The sequence below is a fragment of the Acipenser ruthenus genome, unplaced genomic scaffold (assembly GCF_902713425.1).
Source record: "Acipenser ruthenus unplaced genomic scaffold, fAciRut3.2 maternal haplotype, whole genome shotgun sequence".
NCBI lineage: Eukaryota > Metazoa > Chordata > Actinopteri > Acipenseriformes > Acipenseridae > Acipenser > Acipenser ruthenus.
The window spans coordinates 120,784-146,040 of record NW_026708105.1 but is presented as its reverse complement, the minus strand read 5'-3'; the positions used below and the strand labels follow the sequence as shown (position 1 = coordinate 146,040).

Sequence of the window (25,257 nt, the reverse complement as noted above, 5' to 3'; positions counted from 1 at the left end):
GGTCCCTCCGGCTCACCAAATGGTCCCTGGCACATCCCCAGCATGCGCTCTGGACCCAGCGACTTCACACGGGGTCCAAGCAGCTCGCCAAACTGTCCCTGGCACCTCCCCAGCACACGCACGGGCCCCAGCGACCCTGCACAGGGTCCCAGCGGCTCGCCAAATGTTCCCTAGTATCTCCCATGCGCGCGCACGGACACTATCGACCCCACGCTGGGTCCCACCGGCTCACCAAACGGCCCCTGGCACATCCCCATCGCGCACACTGGACCCAGCGACCTTGTGCGGGTTCCCAGCGGCTCGCCAAATGGTCCCTGGCAACTCCCCAGCGCGCGCGCATGCACCAGCGACCCAACGCGGGGTCCCTGGCTCCTACGCAATGCACGCACAGGGCCCAGCAACCACGAGCGGGTTCCCAGTGTCTCACAACTGGTCCCTGGCACGTCCCAAGCATGCGCACGGGCCCCATCGACTTCGCGTGAGGTCCCAGCGGCTCGCCAAACTGTCCCTGGCACCTCCTCAGAGAGCGCACGGGCCTCAGCGACTTCGTGCAGGGTCCCAAGGGCCTGCCAAATGGTCCCTAGCACCTCCCCAGCACGCGCACGGGCCAAAAGAGACCCCGTGCGGGGTCCCAGCGGCTCGGCAAAAGATTCCCTAGCACCTCCCCAGCGCGTGCACGGACACTAGCGACTCCACGCTGGGTCCCACCGGCTCACCGAACGGTCCCTGGCACATCCCCAGTGCGCGCACTGAACCCAGCGACCCTGCACAGGGTCCCAGCGGCTCGCCAAATGTTCCCTAGCATCTCCCATGCGCGCGCACGGACACTATCGACCCCACGCTGGGTCCCACCGGCTCACCAAACGGCCCCTGGCACATCCCCATCGCGCACACTGGACCCAGCGACCTTGTGCGGGTTCCCAGCGGCTCGCCAAATGGTCCCTGGCAACTCCCCAGCGCGTGCACATGCACCAGCGACCCAACGCGGGGTCCCAGCGGCTCGCCAAACCATCCATGGCGCTTCCCGAGCACGCACACAAGCCCCAGCGATCCCGCACGGGGACCCAGCTGCTCGACAATTGGTCCCTGGCTCCTATGCAATGCACGCACAGGGCCCAGCAACCACGAGCGGGTTCCCAGTGTCTCACAACTGGTCCCTGGCACGTCCCAAGCATGCGCACGGGCCCCATCGACTTCGCGTGAGGTCCCAGCGGCTCGCCAAACTGTCCCTGGCACCTCCTCAGAGAGCGCACGGGCCTCAGCGACTTCGTGCAGGGTCCCAAGGGCCTGCCAAATGGTCCCTAGCACCTCCCCAGCACGCGCACGGGCCAAAAGTGACCCCGTGCGGGGTCCCAGCGGCTCGCCAAAAGATTCCCTAGCACCTCCCCAGCGCGTGCACGGACACTAGCGACTCCACGCTGGGTCCCACCGGCTCACCAAACGGTCCCTGGCACATCCCCAGTGCGCGCACTGAACCCAGCGACCTTGCGCGGGGTCCCAGCTGCTCGCCAAATGGTCCCTGGCAACTCCCCAGCTAGCGCACATGCCCCAGCGATCCCGGGCGGATTCCCAGTGGCTGGCCAAACTGTCCCTGGCACCTCCCCAGCGCGTGCAGGGGCCCCAGCGGCCCCGCACAGGGTCCCAGCTGCTCGCCAAATGGTCCCTGGCACCTCCCCAGCACGCGCACGGGCCCAAAGCGACCCCGTGCGGGGTCCCAGCGGCTCGTCAAATGTTCCCTAGTACCTCCCCATCGCGCGCACCGACACTAGCGACTTCGCGCAGGGTCCCAAGGGCCTTCCAAATGATCCCTGGCACATCCCCAGCCCGCGCACGGGCCCCAGCGGCTTCGCATGGTGCCCCAGTGGCTCACCAAATGACCTGGTCTCTCCCCAGCGCACGCGCGGGGTCCCAGCGGCTTGCCAAATGGTCCCTGGCACCTCCCCAGTGTGCGCACAAGGCCCAACAAAACCGCACGGGGTCCCAACGGCTCTCCAAATGGTCCCTGGCACGTCCCAAGCATGCGCACGGGCCCCATCGACTTCGCGCGGGGTCCCAGCTGCTCGCCAAATGGTCCCTGGCAACTCTCCAGCTAGCGCACATGCCCCAGCGATCCCGGGCGGATTCCCAGTGGCTGGCCAAACTGTCCCTGGGACCTCCCCAGCGCGCACACAGGGCCCAGCGACCCCGCACGAGGTCCCAGCGGCTCGCCAAACTGTCCCTGGCACCTCCCCAGCGCGTGCACGGGCCCCAGCGGCTTCACATGGTGCCCCAGTGGCTCACCAAATGACCTGGTCTCTCCCCAGCGCACGCGCGGGGTCCCAGCGGCTTGCCAAATGGTCCCTGGCACCTCCCCAGTGTGCGCACAAGGCCCAACAAAACCGCACGGGGTCCCAACGGCTCTCCAAATGGTCCCTGGCACGTCCCAAGCATGCGCACGGGCCCCATCGACTTCGCGCGGGGTCCCAGCTGCTCGCCAAATGGTCCCTGGCAACTCTCCAGCTAGCGCACATGCCCCAGCGATCCCGGGCGGATTCCCAGTGGCTGGCCAAACTGTCCCTGGGACCTCCCCAGCGCGCACACAGGGCCCAGCGACCCCGCACGAGGTCCCAGCGGCTCGCCAAACTGTCCCTGGCACCTCCCCAGCGCGTGCACGGGCCCCAGCGGCTTCACATGGTGCCCCAGTGGCTCACCAAATGACCTGGTCTCTCCCCAGCGCACGCGCGGGGTCCCAGCGGCTTGCCAAATGGTCCCTGGCACCTCCCCAGTGTGCGCACAAGGCCCAACAAAACCGCACGGGGTCCCAACGGCTCTCCAAATGGTCCCTGGCACCTCCCCAGCGTGCGCACGGGGAACAGCAACCCTGCGCGGTTTACCAGCGGCTCGCCAAATGTTCACTGGCACCTCCATTGCACACACACTGGGCCCAGTGACCCCGCGCGATTTCCCAGTGGCACGCCAAACGGTCCCTGACACCTCCCCAGCACGCGGACGGGGCCCAGCAACCACACGTGGGGTCCCAGTGGCTGACAAATGGTCCCTGTCACATCCCCAGCACGCGCACGGCCCCCAGCGACCACACACGGGGTCCCAGCGGCTCTCCAATTGGTCCCTGCCACCTCCCCAGTGAGCACATGGACACTAGCGACACTACGCTGGGTCCCAGCGGCTCACCAAACTGTCCCTGGCACATCTCCAGCGCGCAGGTGCCCCAGCGACTTTGTGCGAGGTCTAAGCACCTCCCCAGTGCGAGCACGTGGCCCAGCGACCCCGCGCGGGTACCCAGCGGCTCACTAAACGGTCCCTGGCACCTCCCAGGTGTGTGCACAGGCTCGACAAACCCAGCGGCTCGACAAACCGTCCCTGGCGCCTCCCCAGCGCGTGCAGGGGCCGCAGTGACCCCGCACAGGGTCCCAGCTGTTCGCCAAATGGTCCCTGGCACCTCCCCAGCGCGCGCACATGCCCCAGCGACCCCGTGCGGATTCCCAGAGGCTCGCCAAACGGTCCCTGGCACCTACCCAGCTCGCGCACTGGGCCCAGCGACCCCGCGTGGGGTCCCAGCGGCTCACAAATGGTCCCTGCCACCTCCCCAGTGAGCACATGGACACTAGCGACACTACGCTGGGTCCCAGCGGCTCACCAAACTGTCCCTGGCACATCCCCAGCGCGCAGGTGCCCCAGCGACTTTGTGCGGGGTCCAAGCACCTCCCCGGTGCGAGCACGTGGCCCAGCGACCCCGCACAGGGTCCCAGCTGTTCGCCAAATGGTCCCTGGCACCTCCCCAGCGCGCGCACATGCCCCAGCGACCCCGTGCGGATTCCCAGAGGCTCGCCAAACGGTCCCTGGCACCTAGCCAGCTCGCGCACTGGGCCCAGCGACCCCGCGTGGGGTCCCAGCGGCTCACAAATGGTCCCTGTCACATCCCCAGCGCACGCACGGGCCTCAGCGACTTCACGCGGGGTCAAACCAGCTCACCAAACTGTCCCTGGCACCTCCCCAGTGCACGCACAGGGTCCAGCGACCCCGCGCGGGTTCCCAGCGGCTCGCCAAATGGTACCTGGCACCTCCCCAGCATGCTCACGGGCCCCAGCGACCCCGCACGGATTCCCAGAGGCTCACAAATGGTCCCTGTCACATCCCCAGCGCGCACACGGGCCTCAGCGACTTCACGCTGGGTCAAACCAGCTCGGCAAACTGTCCCTGGCACCTCCCCAGCGCACGCAAGGGCCAGCGACCCCGCGCGGGTTCCCAGCGGCTCGCCAAATGGTACCTGGCACCTACCCAGCGCGCGCACTGACACTAGCATAAGAACATAAGAACATAAGAACATAAGAAAGTCTACAAACGAGAGGAGGTCATTCAGCCCATCTTGCTCTTTAATTGTTAGTGGCTTATTGATCCAAGAATCTCATCAAGCAGCTTCTTGAAGATCCCAGGGTGTCAGCTTCAACAACATTACTGGGAGTAGGTTCCAAACCCTCACAATTCTCTGTGTAAAATAGTGCCTCCTATTTTCTGTTCTGAATGCCCCTATATCTAATCTCCATTTGTGACCCCTGGTCCTTGTTTCTTTTTTCAGGTCAAAGAAGTCCCCTGGGTCGACATTGTCTATACCTTTTAGGATTTTGAATGTTTGAATCAGATCGCCGTGTAGTCTTTGTTGAAGACTGAATAGATTCAATTCTTTTAGCCTGTCTGCATATGACATGCCTTTTAAAGCCGGGATCATTCTGGTTGCTCTTCTTTGCACTCTTTCTAGAGCAGCAATATCCTTTTTGTAACGAGGTGACCAGAACTGAACACAATATTCTAGGTGAGATCTTACTAATGCATTGTAGAGTTTTAACATTACTTCCCTTGATTTAAATTCAACACTTCTCACAATATATCTGAGCATCTTGTTGGCCTTTTTTATAGCTTCCCTTACATTGTCTAGATGAAGACATTTCTGGGTCAACATAAACTCCTAGGTCTTTTTCATGGTTCCCTTCCCTTCTTCAATTTCAGTATCTCCCATATGAGATTTATAATGCTTGTTTTTATTGCCTGCATGTAATACTTTACACTTTTCTCTATTAAATGTCATTTGCCATGTGTCTGCCCAGTTCTGAATGTTGTCTAGATCATTTTGAATGACCTTTGCTGCTGCAACAGTGTTTGCCACGCCTCCTATTTTTGTGTCGTCTGCAAATTTAACAAGTTTGCTTAGTATACCAAAATCTAAATCGTTAATGTAGATTAGGAATAGCAGATGACCTAATACTGATCCCTGTGGTACACCACTGGTTACCTCACTCCATTTTGAGGTTTCTCCTCTAATAAGTACTTTCTGTTTTCTACAGGTTAACCACTCCCTAATCCATGTGCATGCATTTCCTTGAAGCCCTACTGCATTCAGTTTGAGAATTAATTTTTTATGCGGGACTTTGTCAAAAGCTTTCTGGAAATCTAAATAAACCATGTCGTATGCTTTGCAATTATCTATTTTCAATGTTGCATCCTCAAAAAAGTCAAGTAGGTTAGTTAGACACGATCTCCCTTTCCTAACACAATGCTGACTGTCTCCCAGGATATTGTTACCATATAGATAATTTTCCATTTTGGATCTTATTATAGTTTCCATAAGTTTACATATAATAGAAGTCAGGCTTATTGGTCTGTAGTTACCTGATTCGGTTTTGTCTCCATTTTTGTGGATCGGTATTACGTTTGCTATTTTTCCAGACTGTTGCATGATCTTGGTTAGCGGTTTGTAAATAACTTCTTTCATTTCTTTGAGTACTATTGGGAGGATCTCATCCGGCCCAGGGGATTTGTTTATTTTAAGAGCTCCTAGTCCCTTTAACACTTCTGCCTCTGTTATGCTAAAGTTATTTAAAATTGGATAGGAACAGGTCAACATGTGGGGCATGTTGTCCGTGTCCTCCTTTGTAAAAACCTGTGAAAAGTAATAATTTAATATATTTGCTATTTTTTTTCTTCATCTATGATTTTGCCATTTGTGTCTCTTAGACATTTAACCACTTCTTTGAATGTTCTCTTGCTGTTATAATATTGGAAAAACATTTTAGAATTGGTTTTAGCCCCCTTAGCAATATTGATTTCTATCTCTCTCTTGGCCTTTCTAACTTCCTTTTTGACTTGTGTTTGCAGTTCCAAGTACTCTTTCTGTGTACTTTGTTTTTGGTCCCTTTTAAACGTTCTGTAAAGTGCCTTTTTTCGTTGAATATTTTTTTTTATTGATCTATTAAACCATTTTGGCCATTTTGTTTTAGATTTAGATTTGTCTACTTTTGGGATGTAATTGTTTTGCACCTCTAGTACTACATTTTTAAAAAACAGCCATCCTTCTTCTGTGGATGTTTTCTCTATTTTACTCCAATCTACTCCTGTTAGTCTCTGTTTCATACCTTCATAGTTTGCTTTTCTAAAATTGTAAACCTTAGCTTTAGTCATTACTTCTGGGGTTTTAAAAAATATTTCAAATGAGACCATATTGTGGTCTGAGTTTGCCAATGGCTCTCTGACCTCTGTTTTAGTTATTCTGTCTTTATTATTTGAATTTCGTCCGTCGTGCCCCCCATCGGATTTTCCCATTTTATATGGGGGAAGTTGAAATCCCCCATTAGTATGGCTTCTCCTTTTCTACACGCATTTCGAATGTCATTGTATAACAGATTATTTTGCTCAGCGTCTGAATTTGGCGGTCTGTAGCATGCTCCTATTGTTATGCCCTTTGAATTTTTGTCCATTATTCTGACCCATATTGATTCAGCATTGTTTTCTTTGTCCAGATTTAACACCTGGGCTTCAAGACTATTTCTTATGTATAGCGCTACCCCTCCGCCTCTTCTGTCCTGCCTGTCTTTCCTATACAGTGTGTACCCACTAATATTATATTCGTCTCCATCACTCTCAGACAACCAAGTTTCTGTAACACCTATCACATCGTAGTTACTTGTTAGTGCACTAGCTTCAAGTTCTAACATTTTGTTTCTGAGACTGCTAGCATTAAGATAAATACATTTCACTGGATGCCTACGAGGGCTTGAGAGGAGGCGAAATTGGGAGTGAGATATTAAGAATGAGACAAGATGAGAGGATTTCTCCGGTTGGTTAGGAGGCTTGAGAGGGGCAAGAGATTTTGAGAGTTTAAAAGTGAAACGAGTTTGAGAGGGATGGCGAGATTGGGGATGGAGTTTGGGAATGGTGCTTAGTAACATTGAGGTTAGATACTGATATCAGGACGAGATAGGGGACGAAGATTTTTCCCTTCTCGTCGGGTCAGGCAGCATCCTCTGGATGCTGGGCGACGTAGAGAGGGAGACACGAGAAGAGCAAAGGATTAGATATAAACACTTTCCGCCGGGTCAGGCAGCACCCTCCGCCTGCTGGGTGACGTAAAAGTGAGAGAGAGAGAGCAAAGTTTAGACACATAACATACAACAAATCTGACTCTCGCTCCCGACGGGTCAGGCAGCATCCTCTGGCTGCTGGGCGTTTAGTGAAGCAAGAGACAGGAAGGGGACGAACAGGACAAAAGGACAGATCCTTCGCAACTCAGTGCAGCACCCTCAGGCAGCTAAGCTGGCAGCTGGGCAGCGTGGAGAGCTTAGGAAAAGTGTCTCAGGTCCGTTTAGGAGAGATGAAAACAGAGAACCCCCCATCCCCCCCCACCTCGGTCGGGGCCTGCTCGGCAGGTGGAGGCACGGCCTACTGCATGAGGGGGCTGTAATGGTCCTGGACCTGAAATGGAAGAGAGGAGATGGGACAGCAAGGTTGAGGCCTGGAAGGCTTAGCACATAAGGAGCAGAAGAATAAGATGTGGCCAGGGGTCCCCTCAGGCCGACGAGGAACAGCCGAGCGGCAGTGGTTGAGACGAGAGGCCGACCCGGACAGCCGGGGGAGTGAGACTGACTTCCCACCCAAAAGAGGACCCCCGGCTCCCCGCAAGAACCGCACCGTGGGATAAAAAAGAGATCGCAGAGCCGCACACATAGACAAAAGCTAGAAGAAAAGAGAAAAGACAAGAGATGTTAGTAGACAACCTATGCTTATAAGCCGTCCGCACTGTGGAGAGGAACCCCCCCCCCTGCAGGGAGGAAACCTCTGGTGGGCCTTAGCTTGCCCCACTCCGGGCAAGCTAACGAGTGCTTGGTGAGCTGTGGCGATGTCTGCAGAGGATGATCTAAATAAAGTTCAACAGCTAAAGAGATCCAGCACCCCATAGACTTAATCAAGTGTTGATTGATTCCTGCCCTGGCCACGGAGGCAACTGCTCCGATCCAGAATGAATGGGGGGAGAAATAGTTTGAAGAAAGTCCGATCCGTGACAAGAGGGTGCATAAACGGGATGAGAACCAGTGTCTCGTAAGTATAGATCTGGAGCTGTCGATGAAGAGGGGATCCGACGGAAGACACGGAATCCTTGGCTTAAATGGACCGTTTTTTGAAGATCTGATGTGGAGGATAAAGTGGTTTCCGGGGATTTGAGAGAGATCGGAGCACTTGAGGCCTAGAGCTGGGAAGCTGGAAGTTGATGGAGTTGAGAATTCTGCACAGTGGAGAAATCCAAAGGCGGTGGTCAGGCACAGGGTTTCCATGATGATGTCGTTGAATAGGTTGAAGCATCCTTGCTGGAGAGCAGTGATGAGACAAAGGAGAAGGTCTGTAGAGATTGGTTAACTTGATGGAGAGGATGGGAGCAGGCTTTTCTCCATGCATCTGAGCGTTCTCTCTAGAGATCCGCCATCTCTAGAATGGACGAGAGGAGATAGATTGAAGGCGAAATTGATACTGAATGCCCGCTAGGTAGCATCTAAATAGAGGAGGGGGCTAAACGTAGAGACAGCCTGAGGTGAGTGATGAAGGCAAGGAGGTGCTGTAGGTTGAAAGAAGTATGAGAGATCTGTTTTTGCTCGCAAATGTGAGTAAATGAAGACCAGGCAGTCGAGTAGGAAGAACAGGTAGATGGGGCAAGAGCGTACTCCATGAATCCACGTGCTGATTGAAGGAGGCCGGAGAGAGAGTTATTCAGTTGAATATTGTCTTCCTGAAGGGTGGTACGAGCCGAGGGTTGGGGTCTGCTCCTGGGACCAGGTTGCGGAACTTCTGGATCTTGATGTAACTGTCTGTTTTTGAAGTCCTGATGAATAGGAGGACTTGAGTGAGGTCAAAGTGCCGCAGGCTGGTGGCTGGGAAACTGGAGATTCCGATGAGGTTGGTTGTCTTGATGGAGAGGAGGATGTGAGACTCTGACGGACCTCCAGGATTGAAAGGAGGGGGGGTGGGGGGGGGGGGGGTGGAGGAGGAACTGATGCTGGATACCTGAGAGATAATTCCTGATGGAGGAAGGGGCCAGGTTAAGGGATAGCCTGAGGTCTGTCATAAAGGCAAGGAGGTGCTGAAGGTTATAGATGGTGAGAGAGCTACGAATCTGGGCACAGAATGTGGTGAAGGAAGACCAGGCAGTAGAATAAGAAGAGCGAGTGGAAGGGGCGAAGGCAATTCTCCCTGAAGCTGCAGGCTGACTGGAGGAGGCTGGGGAGTGTGGAGTTTAGTGGAACACCAGCTGATTGAAAGGAGGAACTTGCCACGGGTTGGGGTCTGCTTCTGGGACCAGGCTGTGAAACTTGCGGACCATCACACAACCTCCACCATGTTTAACACTGGGCATGGTTAACTTTTTTTTTTTACTGCAAGGTGAAGTATTCTGTAGTAAAATTACTACAGCTGGCCCAAAGTCCAGTATCTGGGTGCACGGAATGGTTCACAAAACCTCATCGTTGAAATGGCTTAATGCTCCGAGTCTATCCATTGTATAGCCCTTGACGTCCTGGTAACACTTGCTTTTTTTTTTTTTTTTAAACCGGTAAATCACTGGTGTTGTCACGGTAAATTCACAGGGTGCACTCTGTTCCTTCAGGAGTCCTGCAGAGGAAGTGCTTCACAAGAGCAGTTAGACATAATACTTCCATGGTCAGGTCATTGCATAGACAGAGCAGCTTTTTCTGAGGGTAGATATTAAAGAGTGAAGGATGTCTATTGATATAGGGAGCCAGGAGGGGGGGGGGTCCCTCTGAGTGTCAGCAAACTGATGGGATGGATAGGAGTGTTGGAGAAGGGACGGAGATGAAATACTGAATTCCAGAGATGTAGGCTTTAACGGTAGTGGCTAAGTGAAGAGAATCCCTTGCATGGGCGATGGAGGCTAGAATCCGTTGCTCATTAAATCGGAATGGGATGTATTTTGTTTTGAGTGCAGAAAGTTGTAAATGTTTTCCATCCAGTGGTAAATGAAAATTTGGTCGCTGGGGCTAAGGGTGTGGCCATGTAGTGGAAAGCTGGAGCGTTGGAAGCTCTAGAGGAGAGCAGTTGCAGATTTAAACAGTAAACTAAAGCCACTTTTGCATGCTGCAATAGTGAGCAGATCTGAAGAGGCAGCGGAGATTTGCTGTAATGAGGAGATATTAACAGTAGAGGCAAGATCTGCTGAACGGGCAGAGATCTGAGGGAGTAGACGATGGAATGCTGTCAGTAGTGTGCAGTGGCTTGCTGTAGAGAGCAGAGAGCTGCTGAGAATTGGTATTTGAGAGTTAAGGCGTTTTTAGATGATGTCGGAGATGGGGCTGCCTTTGGGCAGAGATGAAGAATGCATAGATCTAAGGCCGCTGCAGAACCTGAGAGGATGGGAATGCATTGCTCGGAGGCTGCTGCAAAACCTATTGATTTGATCAGGAGCTGTCTAAGAGTGTATTGTCTATTGTGGGGTAGGAGGACGCTTGACTGAAATGTTGATAATCGTAGCACATAGTTTCTGTATGTGACTGGTAGCTCAAATTGAATGAAATGGACTTTGAAAGTTATATTAAGTGCCTTGATGAAGTTGGGGGCAAATGAGGAAGTGCAAATCCGGGAACAAGAAGGTTGCAGGAATGGCCTGATGCAGGGAAGCTGGAAATTAATGTGACGGTGGATTCTTAACATCTCAGAAAGCTGATAAGCTTATCTTCATGACGAGGTCCTCGAGGGGAGAGGTTTGGATTTGAAAAATTCAGGAGGGTACTGAGAATCCCTTGGAATGACAACAAACTGCAGGAATTGATAGAAAGTTTGGAGTGTGCAAGATTCGCAGCAATAGCAAATCAGCTTAAATTATATAGAGCTTGTGGTGTTATGCTGCCATCTAGAGGTTGTGATTGGAATTGAAACTATTGGCTTCAGTGAAGCAGGGTAGCATATATTTGGTTATTGCGATTAAAATCCTTGACTATGTATAAAACATTAGCTTTAGAACAGTTAGTGATGATATAAGGTCTAGAAGAGGAGCCTGGTCTAGAAGAGGAGCCTAGGTCTAGAAGAGGAGCCTGTAGTATTTAGATGTCACAATTCGGCGAGTTGAAGCTCTCATGTTGCAAAAGTGCAGCAGCAGGAGCCAGAAGATTGCAAGGACCAGGAGTCACAAATGGAGATCAGATAAAGGGGCATTCAGAACAGAAAATAGGAGGCACTTTTTTACACAGAGAATTGTGAGGGTATGTAACCAACTCCCCAGTAATGTTGTTGAAGCTAACACCCTGGGATCCTTCAAGAAGCTGCTTGATGAGATTCTGGGATCAATAAGCTGCTAACAACCAAACGCGCAAGATGGGCTGAATGACCTCCTCTTGTTTGTAAACTTTCTTAAGTTCTTAAATAAAGCTTGGAGATTGCAGCAGGATTGTGCAGAGCAGTAACCGCGGAGTGAGTTTTTAAAAACAGCGAGTGGAGTACGAGCAAACCCAGCGATCAGTGAGTACAACGTATTATCACAACTGAGCTGTGTGCAAGATTGTGGTGGAAGTTTAAGAGCAATGTAGTGTGTGGACCCCTTGCCGGAGATTCGATTTGTTGTATATTTAGCACTGTGTTAAACTTACCTGTGTGGAAGCAACGCTCACTCCTCTAGCCTGTATGATCTTGCTTCAAAATGCAGACGGACTGGTTTAAATAACTGCAAGGCATTTTTAAGACCAACGTGAAAGAGCACTCTGTGGATTTGCCTGTGCGTGGATTACAAACAGCAGTATTAGTTACCTAGAGACCTATCTGCTTACTTTTGAACTGTGTGCTCAAGCACTGATAAAGGAAACACATGACACAGACTGTGTAATTTCATTTTTAGTCGTGGTGTATAACGCCAGCATGGATACTGCTGGTCCAGCTAGTGTCCATTCCTTCTTCCACCAGCAGAGGTCTCCTGCTAACCTTGAAAGAAAAAGAAACAGATGCTTCATTTATTTGAAATACAGGACTGTGTAACTATCATTACAACCTCTATGTACCTGATGTCCTTGTGCGGGCCAGACTGGACACCTTTCCTCTTGTGTGGAGGGAAGTGAAACCTGGAGAACGTACTTGAAACACCTGGAAGGGAACAAAGTAACAGTTACAGCCCAGTCCTGGGTTTGGATTATAAATGCACCTTTAAAACCTGTACTTACCTTTGTGGAGGTCTAGAAATAGACAGAGGAACAACCTGCATGTTCTAGTAGGCCAAGAGGGTATGTGCCACTATACAGTTGGATGCCCCCCGATAATTTATGCTAAATTCAGACTAAACAGAGGTTTTAATCCTGGGGCCTAAAAAACTCAGTGATAAATTGACATTTTCTGACATCAACGTTGCTGGACACACCGTTAGCCCAAAAGCATTATCACACAACTTGGGTGTGATTTTTGACCCTGATCTTTCATTTGACACACACATAAAAACACGTTAAAACATGGAAGAGCCCAGGTATACAGGCGATGTCACACTCCAGACGATTGTTCTAGTTTTCTCGACTCACTGCAAGCCCCCTGCACAATCCAGAAACAGGCACATTTAGAAGATCATCGATTCTCTCATTGTCTCTCATTCTCTCATTGTCTGCACCAACCAAAAACAATAAGTAAAAACGAAGTCAATATATATATATATATATATATATATATATATATATATATATATATATATATATATAATTTTATTTTAATTTATTTATTATTTATTTCTATATTTATCTCATTTTAAATTTAATTCATTTTGGCACAAATTATCCTCCATACTCCCTGGACATGAACCATCTTGTGCAGGTAAGTGCTTTGAGCGTTTTTCCCTTTACAGGTTCAGTCTCATTAAAGTTCATCAGCTGTCCCTCCCAGTGAGAGATCACGCTGATACTTGTTGTGATAATAAAATGAAACTTTAACAGCAATATTGATGCTGTATAATATGCCTTTGGCAAGTTGCTAAATACAGTTTTTGTAATGCAATTTGTTTGCTTCTGCTTTCTTACTACGTTCCGAGGTCTACCCAGATAGCACCTATACAGGGGCGCCCCCAGAAATATTTCACATGGTACGCAAAACTGAATCACACCGACATCGCATAAAATACTGAACGGTAAAACAAATAGCATACTACAACAATAAAAAGTATACATAAATCTATTTGAAATATATACTTCAACCAGAGGGGAAACCACAAATCATACATTTCTAATTACTTTTACAATCACTAATGTAATTTTTACTCATCCCATTTAACTAAACATGCATGTTGTAGCAAAAAATTGTGCAATTATAATAATAACACTATGTAACACAATTTTTGTTCCTGGGTAGTAAGTGTTATTTTCTAATTGCTTATGCCTCAAAAGTATAGAAAATGGCTATTATTCCCCACAAACTTTGCTTTTGTGACCGGGACAGTGATATTTTGAAATTTACCTATTTCCAATGAGAAAACGGGCGAATTTGTGTCTTTTCATTCACATAAAGTCAGAAAAAAACAACATATGAATCCAAATTAACATGTATTTATACTAAAGTAATACAAAAATGACTACAAAAGATTTAGAAGTTGCTCCCACTTGACGTTGTTCCTCCCCACAGAAAACTCGGTCCGCTTGGAAGGGTCCACCATGCAGAAGTAGCAATTGCTTGAGTGGTCATTTTCTATACTTTTGAGGCATAAGCAATTAGGAAATAACACTTACTACCCAGGAACCAAAAAAAAAAAAATTGTTACACGGTGTAATAATAATAATAATAATAATAATAATAATAATAATAATAATAATAATATGTTTTTCATTGTAATATTAATAGAACTATAAATGTATTTTTACCTTGGTCAATCCTGAAAGAGCAGAGGAATTCTTCGAGTTCCCGTTGCATCAAAGTCCCGCAACACTTTCTCACTGTCGATCGCCACATCGTGGTGCATGTTCATCAGTGCTAGTCTGGTGAGTCGCGTCTCTGACATGGTGCTGCGCAGGTACGTTTTCAAGCGCCTCAAACAGCTGAAAAAAGCTCTGAAGTTGCTGCGCTCGTCGGTGTGACCCCTGATTGAAATCTACAATTGCTCTCAGAGCTGACTTACTGCGTTCTGCATATTCCTGGTGGGCTTTATTCAAAGATGAAATTATGGACTGTTGCTTGTTATCACAAACACGTAAACATTCAGCAGCACGTATTTGAGCACTCAGACGCGCTTGTGTTGTAAGATGCTTTGTAATGATTTTCTTTGTGTTGCTCCAGTCCCAAGAGGCTGTGATCGTAGTACCAGATGAAAATATGATAAGGCAACACAAAACACACCATCCTTTGCTTCACTGTACCACAATGTTGGATATAAGGCCTCGTCAAAGAATTCATCTGGGACTCGTCGTTTATTTTCAAAAATACAGCGGAATGGTGCTGTCCATCCCTTTTTTGGCTGAAACCGGTTTCGTAAAGCACTTAATTTTATTGCGTCGGGTGCCGTTTTAAGTGCATCTGCACTGACAAGGCCAATATCTTGTACATCTTCAACCTCAGATATACTACTAGTACTTGCACTGAATGCTGGTCCTGCCATCTTTTCAGTACTGAAAATCTCACTTCTGAAAGTCCCTGAAACAGACGGTTCGGTACTTGTTCTAATATTGTTATTTTGATCCGATTCACCCTTCCTGCTCTGATCATCAGAAGAAAGCACTTTTTTGAAGCAGGCATCAAATAAACTCACTTGCTTCCGTTTGCTCATATTGTACTATTTGAAAAGCTTAAAATAAAAAAGACCACTTCCCGCCGCGGACCATGCCAAATTAATAAACAATAATAAATAACTGTCTCTATATATTCTAAATAATCGTTCGTCACACTTCTCATCGATCAGCTTTCTTTTTTTAATCTCCTCTCCACACACCAACACTCCCCTTCCTCTCAACTCCGCCCCTGTCAGTATTCAACAAACCAGGTAAGGCATTAGCTGAACGCTTCATAAATACAATATCCGTCTGCGGATCGCACAAGATTACTTAAATATTAAGATCCAATGGTATGCACAGTGCGTAACGTGCGTACGGCTGCGGGCACCACTGCACCTATATGGCAGCCCTATGTAGGCCCTACATTGTACGGTTAAGTTGGCCCGACATCGGGTGCCAATATAGGGCCTACGTAATTCTGCCCAAACCTACAGTGGCTCTCAAAAGTATTCATCCCCCTTGGACTTTTCCACATTTTATTGTATTACAACATGGAATCAAAATGGATTTAATTAGGAGTTTTTGCCACTGATCAACACAAAAAAGTCCATAATGTCAAAGTGAAAAATAAAATCTACAAATTGTTCTAGATTATTACAAATACAAAACAGAAAATAATTGATTGCATAAGTATTTACCCCCTTGAGTCAATATTTGGTAGAGGCACCTTTGGCAGCAATTACAGCCATGAGTCTATTTGGATAAGTCTTTTCCAGCTTTACACATCTGGACACTCCAATTTTTGCCCATTCTTCTTTACAAAATTGCTTTGACTGGGCCACTCCAGGACATTGACCTTTTTGTTTTTAAGCCACTCCAGTGTGGCTTTGGCTGTATGTTTGGGGTCATTGTCCTGCTGGAAGATGAATCTTCTCCCAAGTCCCAGGTCTCTTGCAGACTTCAGCAGGTTTTCCTCCAGGATTTCTCTGTACTTTGCTGCATCCATTTTGCCTTCTATCTTCACGAGCTTTCCAGGTCCTGACGCAGAGAAGCATCCCCATAGCATGATGCTGTCACCACCATGCTTCACGGTAGGGATGGTGTTCTCAGGATGATGTGCAGTGTTAGGCTTGCGCCAGACATAGCGCTTAGCGTTGAAGCCCAAAAGCTCCATTTTGGTCTCATCAGACCATAGAATCTTCTTCCATTTGGTCTCAGAGTCTCCCACATGCCTTCTGGCAAACTCCACCCGAGATTTGATGTGAGTTTTTTTTCAACAATGGCTTTCTTTTTGCCACTCTCCCATAAATGCCAGTTTTGTGAAGCACCCGGGCTATTGTTGCTGTATGCACAGTGTCTCCTAGCTCAGCCATGGAAGACTGTAACTCCTTTAGAGTTGCCATAGGCCTCTTGGTGGCCTCCCTGACTAGTGCCCTTCTCGCCCGGATACTCAGTTTTTGAGGACGGCCTGTTCTAGACAGATTCACAGTTGTGCCATATTCTCTCCATTTCTTAATAATGGACTTTGCTGTGCTCCGGGGGATATTCAATGCCTTAGAAATGTTCTTATATCCTACACCTGATTGGTGCTTTTGAAGAACCTTATTCCGGATTTGCTTTGAATGTTCCTCCGCCTTCATGATGTAATTTTTGTTAGGAAATGTACTAACCATCTGTGGGACCTCCCAGAGAGGTGTATTTAACCTGAAATCATGTGAAACACTTTAATTGCACACAGGTGGACTCCATTCAACTAATTATGTGACTTCTAAAGACAATTGGTTGCACAATAAAACACAATAAAATGTGGAAAAGTCCAAAGGGGTTGAATACTTTTGAGAGCCATTGTATGTAATTCTGCCCAAAGGGTCTATGTTTTTCCCATGCTACATAATGTGGGTGTAAGGCCGGGAGGGAGACTCCCTTTCTCTGAGGAATCCATCATATCCTACAGCATTACAAACTTAAATATCAGTGAATCCTTTTTACTACTAAATGTACTTCCGAATGTCCTTTTTCTTGTTAAAAGCACCTTGGGATGGCATGCCATGAAAGGTGCTTTATAAATAAAATTGGATTTGATAATTCCAGTGCAGTCATTCTTTTTTTTATTGTATCCTGCACTTGGTCTAAACTCTTATTTTTGTTTTCACTGTTACTTGTGTAGTCTCCTCCCAATTTGGGGGACTTGTAAATTGTTGTGTTATTATTTTGAAAACATTTTAATTATAACTGCATTTCATTTTATTTTGCTGTTGCTGAACTACAAAATGTTCATAGACTTTAATACAGCCTTGTTTTGAAAGAACTACAGTTCCCCTTGTGCTACTATGCTGAAATGCATGCTGAAAATAAAAGCAACGTAAAAAGGGAAGGAAAGTTAGAGAAGGGGAGTTGGCGACCTGTGAAGCTGTGTAGAGTACATTCTGTTAGCATTCCAGATTCAAGACCAACTCAATGACACAGCATAATTAAAGAAATAAATAAAAAGACGAAGAGCTAAAGGCTGCGATTTGGCTCGGTGGGAAACTGTCTTTAAATCTAAAACAGCGATTAATTCAGTTTGTACCCTCTGCTACTTGTATACCAAGACCAGACTCGCGCTGTGCTGCTGAAGCTACGCTGGAATCGGATCCACACAGACCAGACTTGCGCTGTGCTGCTGAAGCTACGCTGGAATCAGATCCACACAGACCAGACTCGCGCTGTGCTGCTGAAGCTATGCGGGAAACGGATCCACACAGACCAGACTCGCGCTGTGCTGCTGAAGCTACACGGGAATCGGATCCATACAGACCAGACTCACGCTGTGCTGCTGAGGCTACGTGGAAATCGGATCCACACAGACCAGACTTGTGTTGTGCGGCTGAAGCTACGCAGGAATCAGATCCACACAGACCAGACTCACGCTGTGCTGCTGAAGCTACACGGGAATCGGATCCATACAGACCAGACTCACGCTGTGCTGCTGAGGCTACGTGGAAATCGGATCCACACAGACCAGACTTGTGTTGTGCGGCTGAAGCTACGCAGGAATCAGATCCACACAGACCAGACTCGCGCTGTGCTGCTGAGGCTACGCTGGAATCGGATCCACACAGACCAGACTCGCGCTGTGCTGCTGAAGCTACGCAGGAATCGCATCCACACAGACCAGACTCGCGCTGTGCTGCTGAGGCTACACGGGAATCGGATCCACACAGACCAGACTCACGCTGTGCTGCTGAAGCGACGTGGGAATCGGATCCACACAGACCAGACTCGCGCTGTGATGCTGAAGCTACACGGGAATCAGATCCACACAGACCAGACTTGCGCTGTGCTGCTGAAGCTACGCTGGAATCAGATCCACACAGACCAGACTCGCGCTGTGCTGCTGAAGCTACGCTGGAATCGGATCCACACAGACCAGACTCGCGCTGTGCTGCTGAAGCTACGCTGGAATCAGATCCACACAGACCAGACTCGCGCTGTGCTGCTGAAGCTACGCTGGAATCGGATCCACACAGACCAGACTCGCGCTGTGCTGCTGAAGCTACGCTGGAATCAGATCCACACAGACCAGACTCGCGCTGTGCTGCTGAAGCTACGCTGGAATCGGATCCACACAGACCAGACTCACGCTGTGCTGCTGAAGCTACGCTGGAATCGGATCCACACAGACCAGACTAACGCTGTGCTGCTGAAGCTACGCAGGAATCGGATCCATACAGACCAGACTCGCGCTGTGCTGCTGAAGCTACGTGGGAATCAGATCCACACAGACCAGACTCGCGCTGTGCTGCTGAAGCTACGCTGGAATCGGATCCACACAGACCAGACTCGCGCTGTGATGCTGAAGCTGTGCGGGAAACGGATCCACACAGACCAGACTCGCGCTGTGCTGCTGAAGCTACACGGGAATCGGATCCATACAGACCAGACTCACGCTGTGCTGCTGAGGCTACGTGGAAATCGGTTCCACACAGACCAGACTCGTGCTGTGCTGCTGAAGCTACGCAGGAATCGGATCCACACAGACCAGAAATTTGCTCTACTGAATTTTCACCTAAAAATCCTGTTTTCCCGGTTCAAAGACTGTGAGTAAAAAGGACTAGTTTGTTTTTTCTTTCACTGCAGTCATTTCAATTAGTTCTATACAAAAATGTAATCAAATAAAATGCCCACGTGGTGAAGATTTGGGAATGTTCTTATGTTCTTACTGTATGACTTATTTACCAGCATGTAAACACAGCCAGTGTTATAAATTGAGTCTCATTAACATTTAATATACTGTTATCAGTTTGAGCAGTATGAATCCTCACAGAAACACATTTGCTGTGTCTCAAATATATGCAGAGCGAGTTTAAAGGTATGATATCTTGAGGAAATAACACACCCTGGCAAACTATTTTGTTTTGCAGAGTGTTGAACAGAATTCGGTCTCTTGTTCTTTATTGAGCAACATAGAAGCCGGAAATTACACAACATATACAAGTGAAAACATGCGCGTGTTGTGAAATTTCCCTGCCTCTATGTTTCCTAATAAGGAACAAATTAATTTTTTGGGTTAAAAAAAAGCTTAAAAGTAAACAAATTGTTGACCTTGCAAAACTACTTTGATGTAAAAACACATAAAAAAATAATACTAATAAAAATATAGCAATCTCGTTTTCTTAAATTGCCGTTATGCAAAATTTTGCAGAAAAATATAAGCGTAAACAAATACATTATCATATATATTTTTATTAATTACCTCAAACTGAATGCAGTAGGGATTCAAGGAAATACATGCACATGGATTAAGGAGTGGTTAGAAAACAGAAAGTACTGATTAGAGGAGAAACCTCAAAATGGAATGAGGTAACCAGTGGTGTACCACAGGGATCAGTATTAGGTCCTCTGCTATTCCTAATCTACATTAATGATTTAGATTCTGGTATAGTAAGCAAACTCGTCAAATTTGCAGACGACACAAAAATAGGAGGAGTGGCAAACACTGTTGCAGCAGCAAAGGTCATTCAAAATGATCTAGACAGCATTCAGAGCTGGGCAGACACATGGCAAATTACATTTAATAGAGAAATGTGTAACGTACTGCACGCAGGCATTAAAAATGTGCATTATAAATATCATATGGGAGAATTGAAGAAGGAATCTATGAAAAAACCTAGGAGTTTATGTTGACTCAGATATGTCTTCATCTAGACAATGTCTTCATCAAGCATTCAAAATCCTAAAAGGTATAGACAGTGTCGACCCAGGGGACTTTTTTGACCTAAAAAAGAAACAAGGACCAGGGGTCACAAATGGAGATTAAATAAAGGGGCATTCAGAACAGAAAATAGAAGGCACTTTTTGCACAGAGAATTGTGAGGGTCTGGAACCAACTCCCCAGTAATGTTGTTGAAGCTGACACCCTGGGATCCTTCAAGAAGCTGCTTGATGAGATTCTGGGATCAATAAGCTACTAACAACCAAACGAGCAAGATGGGATGAATGGCCTCCTCTCGTTTGTAAACTTTATGTTCTTATGTTCTTAATGTACAAAACTGGGACATTCAGTACAAAACTCAGACGATCGTCCATGTAAACAATGCAGTAGGAAAAGAGAACTCAATTTCCCAGAATCCCAGAGGAAATAAAAAGTCAGGTGACTTGGCAGCGGGAAGGATGGGGAATATAAGGAACCCGCTGTCCTTATAAAGGTACCAACAAATGTTCCTGTCAGGACATTGCATTCTGATTGGTTATCATTAGGGTTCTACCCAAATCGCGATTTCGCGGACATCGTGATATTGATGGGTTACCGCAAAATTCACCTCTTAGGGGCCAATGCATACAAACAAGTACGGAGAGGGAAAAAACATTGTTTAAATGAACTACTGCACAACGCAAGCGACTCAAACTACGTGTCTTCCTTCTGTAGACAGCCCTTTTATATTCCTTCACCGTCATGTGTGCATTCCACTTACGCAAAAAACAAACAAACAAAAAACGTCCACAAATAACATTTACACAAAAAAATTATCCAAAGCCGTTAACGTTCTTGTTTACTATTTAAATGAAAATGTTTTAATCAGCCTATCAGTGCGTCTTTACTGCTTTTATGTGATCTGTACTGTGCAGTAGGGGGTGGGACAAAGTATATTTTGGCTGATGACCATTGCAAGATATTTCCCAGAGAAACTGTACATGCAGACTGAGGTAATTGTTTTGCATATCTTAATGTGTCTTTGGAAAAAGTACGATCGATCGCTATTTAGCTTCAGAATCACACATTAAACAAAAGGCTACTACAGAGGATGCTAAACAGAACGTAAAATAAACAGCTTTCAGAAACCAAACTGGAAAGTCAGCGCAGACAAAAAGTATTCCTGTCTGCAAGTTAAATCAGTACTAAAACGATCCAGCACAGCCACCTCGATTCAACCTGCTGCTTACTTTTTCACAGTTGGAATTTTAGACCCGAATAGCCACGTTCGTTCTCTATGTTTTGACTCGGTACTAATAAAATAAAATATTGGATTGGACAAATAATATGACAACAAATGTGCTTCATACATTGCCTTTATTAAAGTATGCCAGATGCCCTTGTGTAACCGAGTTTTTGGGCTGTTTCTAATCGATTTCCACATCTGTATAACTTGGCAAAGCTTTGCCTTAACTTCCAACCAATTCAGTGGATGCAGAACGTGCAGTCTCAATATATGGGCAAGTCAACTACAGAGGGATGCTGCATGCTTGCCTTTAACAAGTGACAGCACTCTGTTTTATTAAGGAAGTAAGTACCACAATTTTTAGGCTTTATAGTGTTCTGAAATACTGTCTGCTTAGGTTTATTTAATGTTTAAACAGGTCCGCGAAATGTCCGCAAAATCCTAATTTTATTCCGCAACATACCCGTGAAAAATACGGAAATTTACCGCGATTTAAGTAGACACCATATTATTGTTAATAAAACAATTAATAATCCTCTCCCAACACCGAGACCCTAAACCTAAGGTTAGTATTCTATACAAAAGCCATTACACATCTAAAGTAGTTCGTGTTTGGCAGAGAATAATTTTTGTTACTTAAGAAAAAAAGTGAGCAGAGGTGCTGGCTTTCTCAGTTGCCCTTACAGGAACATTTCGTGGTACCTTTGTAAGCACTGCTAAGAAACCCACACAGTATACAAGTGTGGGTGTCGGGGCTGGTTGAGGACGGGGCAGACTCACCCGGAGGAACATTTAAATAAAGATTGGAGATTGCAGCAGGATTGTGCAGAGCAGTAACCGCGGAGTGAGTTTTTAAAAACAGCGAGTGGAGTACGAGCAAACCCAGCGATCAGTGAGTACAACGTATTACAATTGAGCTGTGTGCAAGATTGTGGTGGAAGTTTAAGAGTAATGTAGTGTGTGGACCTCTTGCCGGAGATTCGATTTGTTGTATATTTAGCACAGTGTTAAACTTACCTGTGTGGAAGCAACGCTCACTTCTCTAGCCTGCATGATCTTGCTTCAAATTGCCGACGGACTGGTTTAAATAACTGCAACTTGCAGTGCAGTTGCAGTGCAAGGCATTTTTAAGACCAACTGTAATTACAGCATGTGACAGAGATCGAATGAGTCTTAGTGTTAGATCTCCCTCTCGACCTGTGAGAGCACGGTATACGAGGAACAGAATACCCTTAATGAAATGGCACGACAATTTATTCCGTAGGGTAGATGGAAGTCGGTCAGTTCGGAAGGGGGCGGAGCCATGGCACCCGAGCTCAGTGACCCAGACGGTAAGCGGCGTGGCATCCGAGGACTGGAGGAGCGGATGCGCTCGTTAACCTCGGGGTCATGGGCAAGGGTATAAATAGGGGGCATGGCTTGAGTGATCTGTTCCTTTGCATATGGTTAAGTTAAATAACCGAGAAGGAGCCCGTACTGTGAGGAAACCGTGAGTGTTCTGTGTCTGTGTATTAACACTGTGTGTCTTGTGTGTTATTTGTCACAGAGGATTACTGAGCACGATCCGGAGCTGCAGCCGCAGGCCAGCGAAAAACCCGGACTTCACCACTCACCTTTCACTACCAACTGTCTTTGTGTTTGCACCTTTTAGCACTTGAATCACGCACTGTCTTTTGTGTTCGTGTTTAGTGTGGGTGTCGGAACGGGACTTTGGGGTTGCGGGTCAAACCCGCGGGATTATAAATTAGAAGTGATACACGCCGCTGTATCACTTCCAGCACTATTATCATTTACAGGTTTTGCCTTGAGGCTCTGGACATTTACAAAAATAAATAAACACCCTTGCACCTGTACCAACGTCTGTCTGTGTGATTCTTCTGCACTGCACTCACCTGCACGTCATTACCACTTTGCCACACAGCACCAGTAGGCAACGTGAAAGAGCACTGTGTGGATTTGCCTGTGCGTGGATTACAAACAGCAGTATTAGTTACCTAGAGACCTATCTGCTTACTTTTGAACTGTGTGCTCAAGCACTGATAAAGGAAACACATGACACAGACTGTGTAATTTCATTTTTAGTCGTGGTGTATAACGCCAGCATGGATACTGCTGGTCCAGCTAGTGTCCATTCCTTCTTCCACCAGCAGAGGTCTCCTGCTAACCTTGAAAGAAAAAGAAACAGACGCTTCATTTATTTGAAATACAGGACTGTGTAACTATCATTACGACCTCTATGTACCTGATGTCCTTGTGTGGGCCAGACTGGACACCTTTCCTCTTGTGTGGAGGGAAGTAAAACCTGGAGAACGTACCTGAAACACCTGGAAGGGAACAAAGTAACAGTTACAGCCCAGTCCTGGGTTTGGATTATAAATGCACCTTTAAAACCTGTACTTACCTTTGTGGAGGTCACTTTTGAAAGGGTGTGGCAGGAACCTGTACCAACCAGGAAGATCTGAGACTGGAACTATTTTTGTTTAGTTCTCCAGTAGGGTGGTTTTTGTACTGCAGTAATTTTACTACACACTGCAGTATTTTATTTTATTTTTACTACACACTGCAGTCATTTTTATTTGCACAGGGCTTAGCCTCTGCAAGGATAGACAGGGATCAAGAAGTGAGCGAGGGCCCAAGTGGGCAGGTGTTATTTTGGTTTTTGTTTATTTTTATTGCTACAAATACACTGTGTGTTGCCGTGAAAAATAAAAGCCTGCCCAGGTTAAACCCACACCTCTGTGTCAGTGTCGCCTCTTATACTGCCAGTTAGGCTTCCACACCAAACAACCTTTTACAATATATATATATGTGTGTGTAGAGAGAGAGAGATAGATATAAATCATTTTGTTATATATTTGCCAACACTTATTAAAAAACATTACCCATTTTTCTCATATACTCCATTCCTCTAGTAAATCCATTAGATGTTTGTTGCCTAAAGCTGTCACACAAAAGATTCTTCAGAGAGGTGACTAGGGTGCTGATGGTAACTGACAGTGACCCTGAGTCACACTCCAAGATTCCATCTGACTCTGGTAGTGATTTTTACCCCACTGATAGTCCCAGTGATGACACTATTGTTACTCAGGAAGAGGATTCTCCATCTGCTATGGAAGAGCCTGTTGAAGGTCTAGAAATAGAGACCGAGGAACAACCTGCATGTTCTAGTATGCCAAGTGGGTATGTGCCACTATACAGTTGGATCCCCCCAAATAATTTATGCTAAATTCAGACTAAACAGAGGTTTTAATCCTGGGGCCTAAAAAACTCAGTGATAAATTGACATTTTCTGACATCAACGTTGCTGGACACACCGTTAGCCCAAAAGCATCATCGTGCAACTTGGGTGTGATTTTTGAACCTGATCTTTCATTTGACGCACACATAAAAACACGTTAAAACATGGAAGAGCCCAGGTATACAGGCGATGTCACACTCCAGACGATTGTTCTAGTTTTCTCGACTCACTGCAAGCCCCCTGCACAATCCAGAAGCAGGCACATTTAGAAGATCATCGATTCTCTCATTGTCTCTCATTCTCTCATTGTCTGCACCAACCAAAAACAATAAGTATAAATGAAGTCAAAATATATATATATACATAAGTAAGACCTCACCTAGAATATTGTGTTCAGTTCTGGTCACCTCGTTACAAAAAGGATATTGCTGCTCTAGAAAGAGTGCAAAGAAGAGCAACCAGAATTATCCCGCGTTTAAAAGGCATGTTGTATGCAGACAGGCTAAAAGAATTGAATCTATTCAGTCTTCAACAAAGAAGACTACGCGGCGATCTGATTCAAACATTCAAAATCCTAAAAGGTATAGACAATGTCGACCCAGGGGAC

At 46.9% G+C, this 25,257-nt stretch overlaps 1 long non-coding RNA gene across 1 annotated transcript; it reads left to right on the top strand.

Moving 5' to 3' along the window:
- Window positions 1-21,648: 21,648 nt before the first annotated feature.
- On the top strand, window positions 21,649-24,145 carry LOC131728840 (uncharacterized). Its single transcript, XR_009322840.1, has 2 exons — window positions 21,649-22,304; window positions 22,959-24,145. It is a non-coding gene; the product is annotated as an uncharacterized LOC131728840 (long non-coding RNA).
- Window positions 24,146-25,257: the final 1,112 nt, after the last annotated feature.